Genomic DNA, 18,434 nt, shown 5'->3' with positions numbered 1-18,434 from the left:
GTTGGAACTATTGCCATCGAAACCTCAGTTATAAAGCAGTTAAAAATGGGCCAACTCCATTGCACCAATTTTTCAATTAGGAATAATAGTCAAGTCTATTCAGGCCAGCTCTATGTCCCCCCAGTACTGAGTATTTTTCTGCCTGGTTATCTGCCTTACTTCTGTTTTTATATGTATTTCTCTGTCTCCTACCTCACTCTCCGCACCCTGAAGCTCCCCACTCTACCACAAACACAACCACACAAAAACACACATTACAACCACATCACACCTGGGTGATTATACCTAACACAGAGTCCGCTCATCTCTTAAAAAGATGTTAAACACAAAAAGTTAATAGGGCTACTTTAATTTTAGAGAAAATAGTTCTGAAGACAAAATAATAGCTGCATTTACATTCCAATTCCCAAAAATGTTGTGCCGTTGTATTTATAGAGAAGTCCAAGCTATGGTTTCCGTCGTCATCCCTGGTGAAATGAAGGGGCCAAGCCGAGACAGAACCCAGGGAAATCAGGCCAGTACAGGAAATAACAAGTGTAGCTCATGATCCAAAGAACACTGTGTAAGTGCTTTATGTACAGTAAGGCATTTAATTCTCTTAATTGCCTTATGAGATAAATACTATAATTATCACCCTCACTCATTTTACAGGTGATAAAATAGAGACACGAACAGATAAAGAGACATGCCTGAGGTCAGGCAGCTAGGAATTGGCAGAGCAAGGAGTTGAAACCAGGCAGGCTGGCTCTGGAATCTGGACACAGGAGTGCCCACCGTGCAGGCGGGACAGCGGGCTGTGAAGGGTCACCAGCAGGGTTTCACATGCAGCTTGTGGTGACAGGGCTGGAGCCCCAGCCCAGCAAGGGAGCCCAGATCAAGGGGCAGGGCAGGTGCTCCTGTTCCATTCTAGGGCATCTGCAAGGCTCCTACCAAAGGCTTTCTCTTGCTCAGGGCCTGTTACTTAACTTTATTTTGCTTCCATTGTTTAAAAGGTTACTGCTAGTCTTGACACACACTACATTGTAAAATCAACTATAGATTTAGGAAGCAAAAAATGGACACACACCAAGAATCAGTCAAGTTTGAAGGGGTGTGATGTGCTGTAATTGAGGGCTTAACAGCAGGAACTTTTAATCTACATTTTTACCTAAACACCTGAGCTGCTTCCTGAAAAATCTGCTAGGAGCTCAGTGAGGCAAAGTAATGTTATGGGTGGAAGTAGGGTTCTTGGGGTGTCTCTGGAATAAGCCTTTCCGAGGCTATCATGGGAGGATGAAGACATGGTAGAAAGCTTTATTTCTGTGGAATTGTCTCCCTGAGTTTCTAAAGTCCCATTTCCTTTAGTCCAGTCATAGACGAAGTGTAGCTGGGGTTTCAGTGGAGCTAGAAGCAAAGCCAGTGTCCAGCGTTTCCGCCCCATGGTAGAGCCGGGTCCAGTACAGCATCAGGCCAACTGCAGTCCTTTAGTCCATTGCATGTGGGGGCTGCATGGCCACACGGGAGAATGCCAGGAAGCCAAGCGTGCCAAGAGGAACCAAGAGAGTGACGTTCTTTTGTTCAGGGAATTAAGTATCCCAAATTTCCATGTGCTTGCTGTGGCCATGCCCATTCTGGCCCACCACCTCTGTCCCCAGGTGTGACTGACAGGCAAGTATCTTCCTAGTCACCCCAACTTAACTGGCCGTGCATCTATCTTCCCTTTGTCCAGTCCCCTTCCTCAGTGTTTTGCAGGAAACATGCCTATAATGTCTGGCCTTCCCTTTGCCACTTTCCTGTTATTAATAACTAGCTATTGACAATGGTGTCAGTAATACTTAACGTATATCACCTCACCTTGCAGTTTTCATAAAATTTAAGAGGATTTTTGTTAGTCTTCCTCCAAGTTAGATGGAGCTATTTCTCAAGATAATTTATTCTATTTTTGGACATCTCAAATAATTAGAAAGCTTGTCCTAATATTGAGTAAACTCTAAGAGAGCATTTTGAACAGCAGCTGAGACATTATAAAAGTTCAACAAATGTTCGTTTTGTTACTATTATTAATTATGGGCAGTTTGGATTCAATGCGTCATACAGGCATACCTATGTATTTAGAAAATACTTTTTAAAACGGTGTGCTTTTTAATCTGATTCTTGACACACCCTTTTACTAGCCAACTATTGTGCCATAAGGAAAATTATCTGAACAACACACAGAAAAATTGTTTACTGCTGAGTGGCAGATGCTGCAATAAAATGCCTTCTAATTAACCGATACCCAAATCCACTCATTCATAAACTATTGCTATCACCAGCAGGACAAATATGTTTCTCGAGCATAATGTTGACTACATGCCAGTCAGTAATGGTCACATAACACGGCCTCAGCCTGACCCAAATGGTCCCTGCTCAGCTCCGAGCAGATGGAATAGGAATTGCACCTATTATTGGCCATTGGGATCTGGGACCGGGAACAAGGGCTCCCAGGTTTGCTCAGAAGGAAAGACATTTGCAGAGGATTTTGACATCCTTCACGAAAAGAACCTACAGGGAGACAAAGGCAGTGTCACTGTTTGATGATCCAACAGAAATAGCCCAGGAGTGTGAATTATTGATCACCAGCCCCTTTCTGTCCCTGCTCGCTCCCCCTGGCTTTGTTAGGCAATGAGAGTTATTATTAGGTCACTCGGCTGCTAGAGAATCAGGCAAACAAGCTGCTGTTCTCAAAATGAGTCTGGAAAATATTAATTTCAGTTTGGGGAAAGACTTTTTAAATGGCTGTCAGGAATGCGTTTGAAGTGAACGCAAGGATGAATTGGAAAGAGCTTCAATTCTCACAGTTTCCTATCAGAATAAGGAAAACAAAAGAAAACATTGTTTTCTTGAAAGCATTATTTCATTGTAATTATAATGAGCGATTCTGGCCATTTATCTCCCCCCCCTCCCCCAACTAGGGCCACCTTTTGTCACAGCATATTTTGCATATTAAGTAGGGAAACAAGCCAATCTTAAATTAATAACTGCCCCAAAGAATACATTTCTGATAGGAAGGGGGCATTCGTGTTTAGTTTGTCATGCATTTAAAACAGATATTTAACCTTTGCATTTAACCCTTTTCTTCCTCATGAAAAAATTACCTACTGCCTTATATTTTCCCCTTACTTTCGAAATCCAATTGCAGAGGTATCTATCTAACATAAACATGAAGACCCAGAGATCTGTTATAACCAGGAGCGTTTTGAGAGAGCCTCCACCACTATAACAAAACTGAAGTGCTGCTGTACCAGACATGCCACAGTTCGGTTTTCACTGTTTGGAGTCTCTCATTCATTTATTTATTTCAGCGTTTACTGTTACTGATGATCATAATAATAACCGATGCCATTTATCGGGCACTTGCTCTGGGTCTTTTCGTACCTTTAATGTTCACAATAGCCTGCAAGATGGCCATTATTCATCCTCATTTGAAAGTTGAACAAAGTCAAGTTTAGAGAGGCGAAGCACACTGCAAGGATGCTGGAGCTGGGGTTACTGTGCTTACTCTGGTACTTCTGCGGCCTGCACGCATTGTCTCTTCTGCCCTCCAGCACAGCCTGTCCACGTGATAACGGAAATGTTCTCACCCTGCACCTTCCAAGGTTAGTCATTAGTCACGTGTGGCTACTGAGCACTTGAAGTGTGCATAGTGGGACTGTGGAAACAAAATTGGAATTTGATTTAAATTCATTTAAGCAGCCACCTGTAGCTAGTAGTTGCTGTGCTAGTGTAACTATAAGGCAAACAAGCATTGTAAAGCAGAGGGTGCCTACTCTAGTACACTTGAAAAGGATGACACTTGCCGGAACAAATTATGTGTGGTTTATTTAAATATTTTTCCTTTATTGATTTTAGATACAGAGGAAGTGAGAAGGCGAGAGAGATAGAAACATCGATGAGAGAGAACATCGACTGGATGCCTCCTGCATGCTCCCCACTGGGGATCGGGCCCACAACCTGGGCATGTGTCCTGGCCAGGAATCAAACCAGCGACCTCTTGGTGCATGGGTCAATGCTCAACCACGGAGCCACAATGGCAGGGCGGTAGAATAAGTTTTGATGGGAATCATCTTTCTTCCATTCTTTTGTAATAGAATTCACTTATTGTTGGCTGTGGGCACCATGAGCACTGTTCACCTTGAGAGAGTGAGCCTGCAGGAGGGGGGTCACTGCTCCCCCACAGCTCCCCCAAGTCTGCCAGTAGGTCTGGTTCCCCTCCTTTAGTATCCCCGCACGCAGCCTGCATCTGCTGCCCATCCTGTCTGTCCACCAAAATACCGCCCCCTCCAATGAAGCATCCTGCTCCCCCACACCATTCCTTTTTCAATGGTGAGGGGAAGATACTTCAGAACATCCTCTCTAGAAAACTACAATTCTTTTTTGAAGAATTATTAAATAACATCTTCTAACGCCAGCTTCACATCATCTCTCAGCCTTTAGAACCGAATGGTAGTAACAACCACTTCTCAATGTCCACTCTGGGTCAAGCATCCATCCCATTGAATTGTCACCACAGCCTTATGAGGCAAATATTATTATCTCCCATTTTACAAACGAGGGACTTGTCTGGTTCACCTCTCCACCCTGTCATTCGCTTTCAAACTCGCCACTCTCCCACCCTCTGCTACATATTATCTTGGTCACGGGACAAATATATCACACATAAAGAGAAGCAATTAGACAAATGCCAATACAAGAGAGGCCTGAGAAAGGTCCTTGTAGAATCCTAATTTTCTCTAGATCAATGCTGGCAGAACAAGGGAAATGTGTAGAAGTTAAAACTCAATTGAACTTATTTGGATTAAAAATGGAATCTGATTACTGCTAAAGATAAACTGCTGAGACGACATCAATGGCAATAAAATTAGATTAATGGAAAGATGAATTTGATTAACTACTTAGGATCATCCATCAAGATTTCATTGTGTTAAACATGATTATATTAGGTGAGGGTAAAAAAAAAAAAATGAACGGGCATTAAAGTTATGCTCTTAATATGCATCCTTGTGGTATAATACTTAATGAGCACTCTACACGGAACGGGAAGATATCGAGAATGCCTTCTCGAGAGACTTGCAATAGCAACGAAGAAAATAAAACATTTCATAACCCACCATTTAGTTCTCACATTTATCTCTCTGAAGTTGTGAGCCAGGAGGAAACTTGCATTTGCATTTGGACTGACTTCTAGGAGGTCCAAACTCTTTTACAAAAAAAGATGTCATTAAGAAAAGATTATCTCAATCTTTTTTTTTTTTCAATCCTCATCCGAGGACATTTTTTGTTCAGATAGAGCGGGAGGGAGAGAGAGGAAGAGAGAGAGAGAGAGAGAGAGAGAGAAACATCAATGTGAAAAGGGACACATCGAGTGGCTGCCTCCCGCACGACCCAACAAGGGCCGGGAACAAACTGCAACCGAGGTACGTGCCCTTAGCGGGAACCGAACCCGGGTCTCTCTGGACCACAGGCCCACCCTCTTACAGCTGAGCCAAACCAGCCAGCGTGGTTATCTCAATCTTTGCATTCCTCTCTCTCTATGAGAAGGCAGGGGATGGAAGCAATTAGTCTCTGGATTTTGTTAAATGCTAATAGATGTAAAGATGCTCTCCCCCACTTATTGGTTTACCATGAAGCATGCAAGCTTTGTGCGTGTGTGCGTGTGTGTGTGTGTGCGTACATCAGTGGATATACACTTTTTATTCTGGCTTAGTCCAACTCTGACTCTCACCATGACACTCCCAAAAAAATTGCCATGTTTGCAATCATGAACAAGATCTACATTTTAAAAAAATTAAAAGTCAGATAATAGGAGATAGTCTGCTTTGATCATGCTCATTTAGTTTTTCCATATACTATTTTTAGCATGGGTACAAACTTATACAAACCATTTCAAAATCTCTTAGATTAAAATTCAAAGTGTGAGACTGCTTCCCTTGATCCTAGTTTTCTGAATGTGACAGAAAGGCATTTCCAAGCATCACTGCCATTTTTCTTTCTCGGATTCTAGGACATCGATTTCCCTATGTACCAACTGATCTTGTTTTCCCTGCAAGTCTGCGCTCACCTGCATGGCTGCAGCTGGTCATTGCTCCGCACCCTTCTTCAGATGTGCAAGCCCCATCTCTGGGAACCTCAGAGTCTGTCTAGGGGCCCATTGCAAATGAAGACAAATTGACAATGTGCCTGGGGAGCTCCGGTCAGAAATGCAATTTTCAAGAAGATGGTGACAACCTCCAAAGGTATTCATGTCAATGAAACATGACAGGTGTCACCAAGAACAGAGATCCCAGGCAATGGGAAATTAGAGCCTCTCATGTCTCTACTCATATGTGGTTTCCTAATTGTGGGTGTTGGCATTAATTGATGCTGGTGCCATTTTTGATCAAGCAGGCCTGTCTTGAGTGGCTTGAATTTGCAAAGGGCTCGACATTCTGATAGCCACAGCATGTTTGGATCCAATTTGCTTTAACGTGCCATGTTCAAGAATCTCCTTCCTGAAAGCCGTTAGTGAAAATGACCTGGCAAATTCTTCGCCCCCTGGAATTGTACGTGCCACTGAGGAAGTCATTTATGGCCTGTCTTTGCTACAGCTGTAAGAGATGCAGGGAGTGAAATAATTTATCGGTGTGGCTGTGAGTTGTATAATCAGACACATATTTCTGATACTATCATTCCCGCAAACGATATTGCGTGCTCTCCTTTAGGCATGCTTCAGAAGACAGTTGTGTTATTTAATAAGTGTTTTCATGGGTCTGAATGAGACAAAAGTAATTCTGTGTTGCAAACAATTTTTTTCTTCTAAGGGGAGAGTTTATTATTTTAGATGTAGCATGAAAGTTTTTCATAAAGAAAAGAAGCCCACAGAGCTGTATCTGTTGTCTCAGATGTAGGTAAAGCAAAGGGATGTATCCCCAAGTGCCATTTTGTTTTCCAGGCAACATGTAAACGCAGATCTCATGAAAGAGAGATACTCCATTAGCCGTGAGTGACCTCTTGTTGGGTTTATTGAAGACTTTCACAGTTCACAGGACTCTGGGTAATGATTTGCTTCCTTTGTGTCAGAGCTTAAGAATTAACATTGCTTTGTGATATAAAATTAAACCTGGGTCCAGGGGTACAATGATATGCACCCCTGGTCATTGACTCTGCATTTCCAATCTGTTATGTTTGCCATTTAAGATCATAAAAAGGAATAGATACATTCATCAGCAGCAATGAAATCAATTACCTGTGCCTTTTTTATCATCATCATCATTATACTATTACCAGTACTAGATAAAATATTACATATCCTTTATACATTTCATTTAGTTTAATCAGAAGTACTTATTTGTCTTTATTATATATTTAATACAATAGATAACACATCTTCTAGCACTTTGATTCAACCTTGTTTAAGACTCGTGTGAACAGCTATGTTAAGACAACTCTTAATATCTGTACATGTCAGAATAATTAGGTATTTTGATAAATCTGTTCTTTGAGGACAGAGTATATATTTTATGAATTTCTTTTATAAATAAAGTCTACAAATTTCTTCTGGATGCCAGTTAGGTGATTTAAGGAAACTGGTCCTTGGCCAACCTAGGTCATTTGTGTCTAAGGTCAGTGTTGCTCCTGCAGAACCTCTGGTTCTTCTCTCCCGACGTCGCCTCCCCCCGGCAGCTGCCTCAGGGCTTGTCAGCCTCCACCGAGGGCTTTCCAGGGACCAGGGAAGAGCTGGATGGCACATGTAAAAATAAATTGTTGCAAAGAATTTTACAGTCATTCTTAATTATAGAAAATAAGGCTCCCCCTTCTTAACAGGTAGAGTACAGATCATGAGGAAACTTAAGACTTTTTGCCTCTTCAAATTGTTTCCAGGCTCCGCTCTGCTCTCAGCTGAGGGCTATGGTTACCAGGCGAACATGTGCTACAGCAAAATATTTAAGGTATATACTTGCTGCAGAATTCACCAGGGAGAGAAAAATCCTTTAGGGAGTAAATAGCATCCAAGGAAGCTCATTACTCAGCCCAGTGGAGACAAATGAGCTTTCGGATCAGGCGGCATGTGTGCACTGGGGTCACCAGCTGTCCACCCAGACTCTGTTTGAACTTAGGGAGACCACACTCCTCTAATCTCCCATTGATTTATTTACTTATCTCATATAGATAATGTGTCCTTTTGTAACATTATGTTTGGACATTTAAAAATCTACACATAAAAAAGTGAATTGTGAAAAGGTGAGGTAAAATATAAGTATGTATAGACTGCCTAATATTTTACTGGTGGGACTCAACCCATCATCTTGTGCACACTTTGGGGTACATGCATCCCACACATTTTGGAATATTCATTTCTACGTCTTTTCACAAAGAATGGAGCCAACTTTGACCTTGAATAGTTCAAATTGCATGTCTACTGTTTTAGTCTGTAGGTATAGCTTGATGTACAAAGATGCTAGCAATTGATGTAATGATTTTCCATTTCTTCCAAATGGACTGGTAGCACGGACCTAACCACCAATCTTTTACTCTCTCCTTGTGATGTGAAGACTCCATAATGTAATTTGTATAAGAAACACAACAGTTTCCCCTCTTTCAATAAAAGACATAAAACCAAATATTTCTGGGTAGAATGCAAGGACTCTGACCTTCATGTCAGAAAAGAACCTTAGATGAAGTCTAAAGATGGTTGTCAGAGATTGTGGCGTTCTACCATTGGAGATACTATTGGAGATTTCCATAACAACATGAGTTTAGCAGAGCCCCAAACAGAGTAATGTATGAAGGAGCTCAGATAAGTAAAGGAGACCCAAATGACTTGACCAAGTGTAAGTAAGGGTGAGCAGAAAAACAGACAGTGGGACACACTTGGAATTGTGGCCGGCCAAGTTCTAAAACAAAAACACTGAGTTGTGATGATCGGAATTAGAATAGTAACTGTCTGGGAATGCTGACTCAGAAGAGACACAGAGGCACATTTTTGGATGATTGAAATGTTCTATTTCTTGTTTGGGCAAGTGGTTACATGGATGTATGTATCTGTCAACATTTATGGAACTGTTCATTTAAAATTGGTGCATTTTATTCTATGTAAATTATGCCTTGATAAAAAGCTTAGCCAAAGCAAGCAAACAAAACAGGCAGGTAAAGACAGCAAAAAAAAAAAAATGGCAAGACAAAGAAAGTAGGAAGAAAGAGTGGGTTAGGCCCAGATGATAGTTCTTAGATGCTTTCTTCCTACTGTACATCTTTTTCTCTGTTCTTAGGGGAAAGAGCCTTTGGTTTTAGAGCTAAGTATTCTGCATTTTAAAGACACCATGTTAGGACAGCAAGAAAACTGATAGGATAACATTGTGAAATGTGTGTTTAAAAGGTAGAATAAACTGTCCTAGTGATCACACACTCAAGAGGAACCTATATATATTTTTTAGATAACTTGAAAATTTATTCCTAATTTGTGTCAGTTTGGATGCTATATAATTAATTGTTTAATGACACAAAATTAATAAAATGTATTGATTATTTCCAATACGCCAAACCCTGTGCTCAGTGCTTTAGATACATCATCTCACTTAAACTTCATATTTACTCTATAATGTAAACACCACAGTAGTCCCCCCTTATCCACTGGAGATGTTTTTCCAAGACCCCCAGTGGATAGTGAAACTGTGGAAAGTCCTGAAACATATATATATATATATATATATATATATATATATATATATATATATATATATATATGCTATGATTTTTCCTTATATATACATACCTGTGATAAAGTTTAATTTATAAATTAGGTGCAGTGAGATATCAACAATAATAACTAATAATAAAATAGGACAATTATAACAATATACTGTACTAAGTTACAGTACATGTGACTGTGGTCTCTCTGTCTCTAAGCAGTCTGATAACTGGGGTGGCTGCTAGTCACTACCGGACAGGTAGGGTGCACAGCATGGGCACGTCGGACGAAGGGATGATTCATGGCCCCAGCGGGTGGAGTGGGATGATGCAAGATTCCATCGTACTGCTCAGATAGCTCTCAAATTAAAAGTTATAAATTATTTATTTCTGGAATTTTCCATTGAATATTTTTGGAGTGTGGCTGACCTCAGGTAATAAAACCACCGCAAACGAAGCCATGGATAAGAGGGGCCACTCTATTATTATCTCCTTGTTACTGACGAGGAAACTAAAGCTTTGGAAGGTAATTGGACCAAGTTCCTAACTAGATGAAAGAGTTGATCGTAAGATATAATATTCCATGCTCTTAAACACTATGTTTTGAGTTTTTGATAAAGGAGGGTAAAGAAAACACAGTGTTTGACTTCATGGAGTTAAAAAACATAGCAGGAACCAAATAAAATCCATTTCTCCTGTAGATCTTTCTCATGGTGAGTGACCCTTTGTGATGTTTTGATGACTGGTCTCCACTAAAGAGCAGGCCAGGTAAACCAGCCCTTGCTCTCTTTAGCATGCTGTCTACAAAGCATGTCAGCGGATGTCTCTGGCACACACTCCCCTGCACAAGGACTACTCTACCTGCCTACACCTCCCTGCTCCCAACAGCTAAACCGAATACTTAGTCACAGTCCCTTGGGCTTATTAGGGTTATTCTTCTTCTTATCATTATGAAAAGTATTACATATAAAGAAAATGACTAAAATATGAGAGCAAAAACAGGTAGTTTTTGTTCTATTAAAAAGCTTATCAGATACTAAATTTATATGTAATATGCTAATTGATCAGAAAACTAGTAAAAACTGGTAACTTGATCAGGCATTTAACCCATGAGGATACTAATATGAAAAGGTACTCAGCCTCCTTAATTATCAGGGACACGTGAATCCCAGCCCCAGGGCCATGCCATTACACGTACACCGGAACACTGCGAAGGGCTGGCAGTGCCCTGTGCTAATGCCCATGGGTACAGAGTCGCTGGAACCTGCACACACTGTGGGGGTAGAAATGAGTACAACCACTTTGGAAACTGACAGAATCTGTAATAATGAAAATTATATACCTGTGATCCAGCAATTCAACTGCTAGGTACCTACCCAAGACAAAGGGACAGTGTGTTCACCAAAAAACATGTACTGAAATGTATAGAGTGGCACTGTGATAATCACACAAAATGGGAAGCGATCCAAATGGCCGTGATTAGTGGAGCAACACTGTGGCTTAGTTATACAATGAACTGCGTCAGAGCAGTACAAATGAGCAAACTGTGTTTACAACTAACAACCCGGATGAATTTCACAACTATGAAGTTGAACAAAAGAAGCAAGTCATAAAAAATATATTCTGTACCATTCCCCTTACATAAAGATCAAAAGAAGATGAAAATGATCTGCGGTGAGTGAAGTCAGAAGAATAGTTATTTTGGGGGAGGTTGGTGGGAAAGTGACTGGGAGGGGTTACAGAAGGGGCTTTGAGGATATTGGTAGTGCTCCATTTCTTGATCTAGGTAGCAGTTACAAAGGTGTGTTCACTTGGAGAAAATGTATTTAAAGATATATACTCACATTATGTTGAGTATATTTGTTCTATTTGTGTTTAAAAATCTTACTTACAAAGAATTATTTTTAAATAAGATAAGATGAAAATAAAAACAAACCAATAAAAGTCTGGGCAGAAAATGTAAACATACAGATGGTTGCAACACTCAGATTGTTGAGCAAGTGTCTTTATTTTCTCACTCCATTTTATTTTATTTTTTATATATTTTTATTTATTGATTTTAGAGAGAGAGGAAGAGAGAGGGAGAGAGAAATGGAAATATTGATGAGAGAGAACATCGACTGGATGCCTCCTGCATGCCCCCCACTGAGGATTGGGCCCACAACCTGGACATGTGCCCTGACCGGGAATCAAACTGGTGACCTCTTGGTGTATAGGTCGATGCTCAACCACTGAGCCACACCTGCCGGGCTTCTCACTCCATTTTAAAGCCACTAATGCTGGAAAGAGTAGACTGTGAATAAGATTTGTGTTAAAACAAACAAACAAACAAAAAGCAATAACAACAAGACACAAACAAAAAAACCAATCCAAACTCAAAGAAAAGACTATTGACTATGACCCTTACTCAGGAAACTGTCAAATGTTCATGCACATATATCTTTTACAACCATATAAAAGTAATTAAATAATTTAAAGTAGATATACTTACACTTATGTATTTCATATATATCCCAACCAACTACCAAACCCAGGAGCAGGGCATGAAAGCTTATTTTGTATTGACAAACAGAAGTCGATATCCTCAGGGCTTTCGGAAGTTCTGACTCTTTGGGTTCCTTCTCAAGTGGACATTAAACACCTTCAGAGATCCGTTTTTTTTTCCTAATAAAGGGGGAGTAGATTGTTGCTTTTGACCTGGAAAATTGCTATCTGTCCTGGGCAGCTCAGAGTCCTGGTGTCTTGCTTTCCTTTTACATCTATTGATATCCGATAGCTTTCGTGGTTCTTAAAATGAGAATCCGTCTCTTGGAAATATACCCAGCAAGTTGATAATGGCTTTAAACTTTATTGGAAAGCATGAACTACAATAAAATTTCCAGCAACATATGTTCAAAATACATGCTTTATTTGCACTATTGTTGGACAACTGTGTCTTTTTAAGAAAAAAAGGAAGGAAGGAAGGAAGGAAGGAAGGAAGGAAGGAAGGAAGGAAGGAAGGAAGGAAGGAAGAAAGAAAGAAAGAAAGAAAGAAAGAAAGAAAGAAAGAAAGAAAGAAAGAAAGACTGGCTTTCCTCCCTGCCATCTCTACCTACAGCTTCAATCCTATGCGCCACAGAATGCGTTCTCCAAATTTCCCAGAATTTCTGGGGCATATGTTGTCATTTTCTCTCTCTGTCTCTCTCTCTCTGTCTCTCTGTCTCTCTCTCTGTCTCTCTCTGTCTCTCTCTCTTTCTGTCTCTCTGTCTCTGTCTCTGTCTCTGTCTCTCTCTCTCTCTTTCTGTCTCTCTCTCTTTCTGTCTCTCTCTCTTTCTGTCTCTCTCTCTCGCTTTCCACATACTCTCAGCCTCCCCTCCTGCAGCTCTCCTGTCCTGGGCAATACAAACACAGCAGAGACCCCTTTCTTCTTTCCCCCCAAACACTTCAACAAGTCTGCCGTTTAGAATTATAAACACTCCGCTCATTGTCAGACATTCCTCACTCAGAGGTGTTCTCACTGGCAGACTCCCAGGTATTGGGGTTCTTCCTTCATCTCCTCAAATTGACCTCGTATCTGTACTTCCGAGATTGCTCCCAAACTGTTCATTTCCCACTGGGAATACTTCCACGTCCTCTTTCTCCACGTCTTTCCCCCGGCTCATCCCAGCTCCACACAGAGAGCCTTATGGAAGTAACCGATTCACCGTTTAATGTGCTTTCAAACTAGTAATATCTCCGAGAGGGAAATTCTGTGCATATCTCTTCAAGTTACGATTCTAATCGAATGAAAAATATAAGAAAATCCTATGGATAGTTCTAAAAGTTACACTTTTAATCAAATGAAAACTATAAGGACATCATTATTTCTAAACTGCTTGATGGACTTGCTTTATCCCATACTCTGTCGGAGGTCAGTCCTAGTGCTCACGATGCATTTCTCCCCTCCAGCTTCTCCAAAGGCCTCCTCTCCCCACTCCCTCTTGCCTTCCCTTCTCCCCACCCTCTCCCATCAAGGAGGGGCCTGATGTTTTGTTCATTAGCTGAGCTTTTAGTGGCTGGATAAACACTGGCCCGAAACTAGGATTTGCATATCTCCCAGACAAAGGTCAAAGTCTCTCCAACCCAGTTCCCTGGCTCCTAGTGCCTCATGGGGAGCCGGGAGAGAGGGATGTACCCCTTTCCAATTCCAAACCCGGATAGGTTGGATACTAGGTGTGGAGTATATGATAGTAAAATGAGATATCACAATAATAGATCATCTAAATCCCAGAAATCTAGATGTGAAAATGGACTTTGCCATATAGCAAACTATGTATCATTCTGGCATTCAGATTCAGATTATTCAAAAGAGGATTTCAGATAATACCGGTCTTGAGCAGTATCAGTTCATCAGGAGACAGAGTAATTTGGGAAAAGCACATTAATGGAATGTTTATGGAAATCCCGTAAGGACAGCTGGTCCCAGGAGACCTTCAAGCCTTTCAATTATTTCCTCCGGGGTGGAGGTTACATCACCACTGTGAATTCTCCTTTGAGCAGTGAGTCTGCATCACACTGGTAACTCACTGCCTTTTGGTCCTTCTTGGAGATTCAGAAACTGTCTTCCATCAGCCTTGTCATCCGTCTCGGTTACAGTTTTGCAATTATATGTTATTATCTACACATCATCTCATCCCATCTTCTGAACTGACTTCCAAGCCTCATACTAAAAGGCATGTGCTATTTCCTATGCCACTGAAATGCCTGGTTTATGCCCTCCCGGGTCCTTTAAAACCAAGGTCTAAAGCGGGGAGGGATGGCATCATTGCTCAGAAAACTACCGCTGCTGATAACCAATTACAATCTTGAAAGCTGCATCTTGTAAGCTCCCCCTACTGCCCCACAGGGATACAGAGAAAGAGTCTGGTGTCTGGAAACAAAGCAATCACTTAACATGTAACAAGGCACATTCCCATGACTAAAACCATGACTCACCCTACGCACACAATATTGATATTTCAGATGATATATAATTGAACTGAGGTTGTAGTTTATTTTCCAAATGCAAACATGTGTTTAATTAGGGCAAATGTGCATCTCTATAACACTGAATTTTAAGTACCAGGTTCTAAAGTTTATTGATTGATGATTATTGTGGGGAAACATGAGCTCTTATGCATAAATCTTTTGACAGGAGCTGTCTGTCAAAAATAATGATCCTTTTAAACCTCATGAATAAATAATGATGCAAGTCCACTTTACATGAAAATTCATACTCATTTACACTCTGTCCACTGAAATGAAATATGGTTATTTAAAATAATGACGCTGTGATAGGTGAGTAATGAAACATTATTAATTTAATACACATGGTATTTTATATTTACTCTCAAATTATATGCATTTATTTTCAATATTAACACATTAGGCTATTAAAAAAAAAAGACTTCTAACAAAACATCTGGTACAGAAAACTCTTTCATGGGTGAGATTGTGAATTTTAATTCTGCCACACGGGGGTCTCTTCTTGGTCGCAAGCTGGAATGTAATAAAGGGCTGTCACCGCGCCAGCATTTTATTGTTGGCCCTGACTCGGGGCGTCCGGGAGGAGCCACCTCCTCTTCCTCCCAGAGGAAAAAACGTGAAGAGTTGAGAAGGAAAGCCTTTCTTTATCCGTCCCATCTGGAATTCGGTTTCGTTAATATGCCTTTTCTCCCTTTACCCACCCTGAGTTTCCATCTGTTTGCTGAGCAAGAAGTAGGGGATGATCCTGATACTTGGCACTTCTCTGAGCGCTCTCACCAGTAATTCAGAAACAGGAACAGGAGACGGAAGATGAGGTCCCACTTTCCCTTTAAGAAGATTCAGATTCACTCTTCCGCTTCCCCCTCAATGATTTCCTCGGCTTCCCTCTTGTTCTTCTGTCCTGATGCAACATCAGAAGCGGTGATAGTGGGAAGGGGATCTGGTCAGGGTTGGGGATGGGTGGGACCAGCTTTGGAAAGATGGGGAGAAGGAATCATTGCTCAGTTTCCTTTCCCTCCATTTTTCTAAGCCCCGCGGTTTACTTTCGAATCCCCAGCTGGTTTTCAAAAGCCTGGGTTTTCGAACGTGAGGAATGCTGTTCTCCTGTTTCTGTCCCCATTTCATACGTGGGAAGCGGAATGAGATGCAGAGCATTGAGCGCACGCGCAGAGGGTTCCTGCCCGCAGGCAAGTCAGCCCTGCGGTGGAGCAGGTACGCAGTGGGCTGCAGCGGCCGAGGCTGACCCCGAGACTTCCTCAGGACTGCTCCCTGAGGCTACTGTCACCAGCACAGATCTGCTGCCTCGCACGTGCCACTTTCCAAACCAGGAAAAGGGTGTGCATCAAAAAGAATAAAACCTTGCCCGCCGGTGTGGCTCAGTGGATTGAGCATCGTCCCATGGGCTGAGAGGTCCCGGTTCGATTCCAGGTCACGGCACATGCCCAGGTTGCTGGCTCCATCACCAGTAGAGGGTGTGCAGGAGGTGGCCAATTGATGTTTCTCTCTCACATCCATGTTTCTTTCTTTTTTAATTAATTTATTTTGATTACAGATGTTTCTCCTTTTTCCCCCATTGACACCCTCCTCCCTGTTCCTCCCCCTCCCTTCACAGTGTTGTCCATGTCCATTGATTATGCGTATACGTTCTTTAGTTTCTCTCTTCCCATCTCACTCCAATGTTTCTAGCTTTCTCTCCCTCTGAAAAAATTAATAAAAACATATTAAAAAACAACAACAAAACCTTGTCCCACATTTTAAATCTACTGTTTAATTAACGCAGGCAGTGCTGTTCAGTCCATAAAAGGTTCCCACATTCAAAAGATGGGCTCTTTTTCCAAATTAAAATCAATGTGGATTTAAAAGTTTGTGACATATTTGAGATAATTTTGGATTTCTCTGTCATGCTGCAGTGTGGAAAGTTTGGGCATCCTGAGGTTACAAACAACTAAGTAAAATTAATTTTAATTCTTTGGCTAAAGGTTAACCGTTTCTTAAAATAGATTTGAAAAGTGTCAGCTTAAATGACTTTCAAATGAGTGTTTCATACAGAAAAAAAAATGATTCAAAGCGATTTATAAAAATATACATCTACAAATTTTATGTTTAGATATACCTCTTACATAATTATAAAGTGTGAATTTAGACACTACACAGACACAGTATCGGGAAAGGTTAACTCCAACTAGCAAATAATTTTCTTTTTAATTGTCTTCACATGAGACCTCAGAGCTGAGAATGGAAACGGCATTGTTTCTACGTGTGTCCTTTTTACTTGCTTATTTATATAACGAGATGGGTCTTTTTCCTCGATATTATTCAACTGCCAATCAGTATGTGCTACAGTTACTCTCCTACACTTTATGCATATTCTAACTTTTCTGGTGAAATAGGCCTATAGTTTTTTTTATAGGCCTTATCCAAAGTTATTATTCTAAACTTGTGTTATTAGATTTAGAGAGAACGCATTTTTTAATTTCCTTTTATTGTACAATATAATGTTTGTCAAATTAATTTAAATCAATAAGTAATAAAAATTTTAGATTGTGCTAAGTGCAACATTGATTTGGGCCGGACAAAAAGAAATAACTGTGAAAAGACAATCACAGACGTACAAAAAAAGCATTGCAGGACAACGCATTCACCTGCATTCTCCAAACACCAGGCAAACAGCATGTTATCAATTCAAACGTTTCTCTGTTAAGATTGTAAGAATGTCTACATACACATGTCATTTAGGGGTTCTTTTCTTATTGTAAATAAATATATTCTAATTTATACCTTCCAGGGATAACTTCTGTCACTGATTTTAGGTTGTCTCCAAAATAATGCATTATTAACATTTGCACTTTGCGCGATAGGAGCACTGAAGTAAAACTGAGAGCTTCAGACCAATCCCAAAAGGTGCCATTCCACTGGGAAGTGACAACAAAGGTGTGGTAGGAGTCACCTCACGTTTGGTGAAGGCATACTAAGTCTCTGAGGCATAGACCATGGCCTTAGCATTCTGCAGTCAATTTGATCATTTTTAAAAATATGTTTAATTGATTTTTAGAGTCAGAGGAAGGGAGAGAGAGAGGGAAAGAGAGAAAAATATCAATATGAGAGTAGAACTTTGATCGACTGCCTCCTGCACACCCCCAACAAGGGATATCCAAAACCTGGCCATGTCCCCTGACTGGGAATCCAACCAGCAACCTTGTGGAGCGTGGGATGATGCCCAACCCACTGAGACACACTGGCCAGGGCCAATTTACAGTTTTTTTGTTTGTTCATTTTCTTGGCATTTTTATCACCTAATTAGACATATACTAGTCTATGCAAAGATGAGAATTACTTATTAAGGTCATTCATTCATAAAGATAACTTACCCTTCTGAAAATTGACAGATTAGGTAAAATCGATTTTGTGGAGGCATGGAGAAAATCAAAATGAAACGATCATTTTTCAAACATTAATTTATCTGCATCTGGACCTGACGTGAAAGTAAACCAACAGAAGTTGACATTCAGGCCACTTGTTACATATACAGTAATAAATTACTTATTTCGATGATCAATTTTGTGTCTTTGTATCTTGGTGTCTTTCATTATTCATGCAGTTGAGACATCATTTAAGATGGAAACATGTTTTAAAGACTAAAAGAGAAAATAAAAAGAATCCGGATGTAAAATGTTACAAGAGTGCATACTATATTCGTTTGTATAATTAGGTACAAAGACTGCTGTTAAGATGGCAGCTGTCTTTGGGAGGGTGGGAAGTGTAGTGAT

The sequence above is a fragment of the Molossus molossus genome, unplaced genomic scaffold (assembly GCF_014108415.1).
Source record: "Molossus molossus isolate mMolMol1 unplaced genomic scaffold, mMolMol1.p scaffold_m16_p_11, whole genome shotgun sequence".
NCBI classification, from domain to species: Eukaryota; Metazoa; Chordata; class Mammalia; order Chiroptera; family Molossidae; genus Molossus; species Molossus molossus.
This window is presented reverse-complemented; position numbering follows the sequence as displayed.